A 4218-nucleotide genomic window follows, 5' to 3' on the forward strand; every position below is an offset into this window, starting at 1 on the left:
AGAGACTGGTTTTACCAAAAAGAAGACAAGCTGCAAGTGGAATGTCTTTTGTACTCAATAATCTCTAGGGAATAGAGCAGTGTTGTCAGGAAGATTGTGTCTTACTACCACAGAACTCTAAGTTAAATTAAATGCCATTTTCTACAGTTTTTGAAGAAGTTGAAGATTATCTATTTATACAGAATATAATCTCTATGTATCTAAAGAACCTGATTAGTCTAAGTATAAATATGGCAAACATAGATGACTATTGATCTACAATTTCTAAAACCTATCTAACTTAAAGACTAAGACAATAAACAATTGTGCAATAATTGAGGAAAATGACCTCCAAATGTATAACAATATAACAATATATAAGTATCTTGATAAGAGGTAGAAATGTACACTGCAAGTATTTAAATAAACACATCAATAGATAAAAAGTGTTTTAAACAGAGGTAGAAGCATACATGCATACAATATTAAAAATAATTTACTTTGGATACAATGTGATTGACTATAAACCATAACTCGGAAATACCAATCTATTATCCCATCATCAATTTTCCTTTTTTTTCACAAAAAGATCCCTGAGCTTATAAAATTCCTCCCCCAACCCTCAAACGTATACCAACTATAATCAACCACTAAATCATTTCCCTAAGTCTTAGGACAAACTTTCGTGGGAGAGGGAACGTTGTCTTCTAGAATTACTTCCAGCTGTCAAGGGAGTGACATTCTTTCTAGGGGATCCTGTGAAAGTAAAATGATGGTGGAATTTCATGATCAATGTCTTTTAAAATTGCTAATAGTCTCTGAGTATTTTGTGGAGGTCTGGCCAGAATGTTGTAAAAGATGTGTAGAATTTCAGCTAACTAAGTAGGAACCATCTTGTGTAGCTGGTACCTGAAATAGGTCTTGTAGTAGTGCTATCAGTAGTATGATATCAAATCAACCAGGTGGAGTTGTTGTTATGGGGCTCCATCTTCTTCCTGGAAAATTCAAATATCACTGCAGGGAAAACTCATTGTTCATTGTGGAAGACTTAAGCATTATTCATATAGACATATACAGACGTATATATTCAATCAAAGGCATGATAAAGACAAAAATACATATGAAGAAAAACTAGGGTTTCTTAACTTGCCAAAACACATAGGAAGTTTGGACACAATAGAGGTTATTGTTAATATGGATATGTTAGCTCTAGTATTAGAACTTAATAGATGGAATTCATGGACAGGTGTGAAATCAAGTATACCTGAGTGTGAAAGCATCTTTATTCCAAATAATAAATAACCAATACAGAATCAGAATATGAAGGAAATAAATATTTTCAGCAAATTTAGGTTCTGAGGAAGTGTAGTTACCATCTAGATATATGTCATGTTTTGGAATTAGTAAAAATTGATTATTTTACACCACAGCTATCCTCATGGTAGTCTAGAGAGAAAACAAATATTAAGCTGGTAGATATTCAAAACTGGTTTATAATCATTAGTCTCACTTAAAAGGAGAAGTAGAAGTGAAGTTACTTGAGCCTTGTATTTAGAACTAAGCTTTCAAAAGGTGAATTAGTGATTTCAGGGATTTAGTTATTAAACAAAAGTATACAACCACTGTGCAGCTATAGCACACAGAAATTTCACATGAACAAAGAGGTGTGTTTTTCACAAATCCTGATTCAAGTGGTCTATCCAGAGACTGATTTGTGCATGCTTCAACATGGGGGATGAAAGGTGATGGAGAAGAGGTTTCTGTGTGTTGGTGATGGAAACTAGGGTACATTACAGGTATCCAAGAATAACAGTGGGATTTTCATTTCCTGAGAAATTTCTGTTGACATTAGTATCACTAAATTTTTCTCAGTTAGCAAATAAAACTTTGTGTAATAATGAAAAGACAACATTAGAGCCATTTTAAAACATAAACAGCTTTGCCTATCTGAGGATTTTAATGACTGCTTAGGCATAAGCCACACCAAGGCTAACTCATACTGACAGGTTTTTAAAATGTCCTTTTAAATTGTTATGGATATGAATATTCTGTCTGGTTACACGTGAGTGTGTTATAATGCCCTTGGAGGTCAGAAGAGGGCATTACGTCCCCTGGAGTTACACATGCACGTGGTTTTCAGCTGCCATGTAGATTTTGAGAAACTAACCCAGGATTTTTGTCAATAAAAAAAATGCTCTTGACACTGAAAGATCACTCCATCCCCTGTTCCATTTTTGTAAAACTTATGTTCTTTGTGTATTTTTTTCCTATAGAATTCATTCATCCAAGCTATCTATCACCATGACATTCAGAGTAGAATAAATATACAAATTCATCTTTATAATCTGAAGTTGATGACATATATTACTAAAGAAATGAGATTTTTCTAGTCTTTGCAAAATAGATATTTAAAGAGCAACAAAGTTAATGAGTTGAAAGAATGGCAACAAAACCATTGGGATTACTGAAAGCCTGGTCCTGAGCTAGGGTGAGCAGAGGAGGAGGCACTATGGTGGCTGCCCAGTACTGTGGAGCAAAGCCAAAGGGCTTGCTCTATTGCCTAGCAGCCGCCAGAGGCTGCAGGAAGCATCCCGTGTGTGGCGGTGGCAAGTGTGAGTGGCCTGGTGCAGGAAACGGTGCAGGAGCATCTGTGGAGCAGGAGCTGGTTCAGGTGGGCGTCATCATGGAGGAGAAATTATTCACAAAGGAGCTGGCCCAGTGGATCGAGCAGCTGTAGGAGTGCAAGCAGCTCTCTGAGTCCCAGGTCAAGAGCCTCTGTGAGAAGGCTAAAGAAATCCTGACAAAGGAATCCAAAGTTCAAGTTCAAGAGGTTCAATGTCCAGTCATTGTGTATGGAGATGTACATGGGCAATTTCAAGACCTCATGGAACTCTTTAGAATTGGTGACAAATCACTAGATACAAATTACTTGTTTATGGGAGACTATGTGGACTCAGTTTAAACAGTAACACTGCCTGTAGCTCTTAAGGGATTCATGAGAGTAGATCACACAGATTTATGGTTTATACGATGAGTATTTAAGGAGATACGGAAATGCAAACGTTTGGAAATTCTTCACAGACATTTTTGACTACCTTCCTCTCACTGCCTTGGTGGATGGGCAGATCTTTTCTATGTGGTGGTCTGTCACCATTCATACACACACTGGATCACATCTGAGCACTTGATTACCTACAAGAAGTTTTTCATGAGGGTCCAAGGTGTGACTTGCTGTTGTCAGATCCAGACGGCCATGGTGGCTGGGGGATATCTCCTCGAGTAGCTGATTATACCTTTGGATAAGATATTTCTGAGACATTTAATCATGCCAATGGACTCACGTTGGTGTCCAGAGTTCACCAGCTTGTAATGAATGATTATAACTGGTGCCATGACAGGATTGTAGTAACAATTTTCAGTGTTCCAAAGTATTGCTATCTTTGGGATTACCAAGCTGCAATCATGGAACTTGACGGCACTCTTAAGTATTCTTTCTTTCAGTTTGATCCAGCACCTCGTAGAGGTGAGCCACATGTTGCTCATTGTACCCCAGACTACTTCCTGTAATGGAAATTTAAACTTGTGCAGCATTGCCATGAACCGTATATTGACCTAATGGAAATGGGAAGAGCAAAGGTAAATTCAAAGTGTCAGAAAATAGTTAACATACAAAAAACATGTTTTCACATGGACCAAAAGATGTGCCATATAAAAATACAAAAAGCCTCTTGTCATCAACAGCCGTGACCATTTTAGAATGAGCCAGTTTATTGCATGCCGACGCGACATTGTTGGTCAAGAATCCAGTTTCTGGCATAGTGATATTTGTACTTACTTTTGCTTTGTAGAAAAAGCAGTTGGCTTCATACAGCCATCCAGCTAGCTTTACACCCAAAATAATTACACGGAAACTGTATTCATTTAAACACGGCCCGGCCCATTAGTTTCAGCCTGTTATTGGCTTATTCTCATATCTTGCTTTAACCCATATTTAATAATCTGTGTAGCACCACGAGGAAGTGGCTTATCAGGCAAGATCTTAATCTGCCTCTGTCTCAGAGAGGAGAGGCATGGCATCTGATTCACTTCCATTCTTCCCAGCATTCTGTTTTATCTTCCCTACCTACCTATGCTCTGACCTATAAGGCCAAGCAGTTTTCTTTATTAATTAACCAATGAAAGCAACAGAGAGACAGAAGACACTCCTAGATCATTGCTTTCTTGAGAATGTGGAAATAA

The 4218-nt window shown here is 37.6% G+C and overlaps 1 pseudogene; it reads left to right on the top strand.

Annotated features, from left to right (window-relative positions):
- Window positions 1-2662: 2662 nt before the first annotated feature.
- Window positions 2663-3666, top strand: LOC142855589 (serine/threonine-protein phosphatase 2A catalytic subunit alpha isoform pseudogene; annotated as a pseudogene).
- The last annotated feature ends 552 nt before the right edge of the window (window positions 3667-4218 follow it).

Source organism: Microtus pennsylvanicus, chromosome 8 (assembly GCF_037038515.1).
Source record: "Microtus pennsylvanicus isolate mMicPen1 chromosome 8, mMicPen1.hap1, whole genome shotgun sequence".
NCBI lineage: Eukaryota > Metazoa > Chordata > Mammalia > Rodentia > Cricetidae > Microtus > Microtus pennsylvanicus.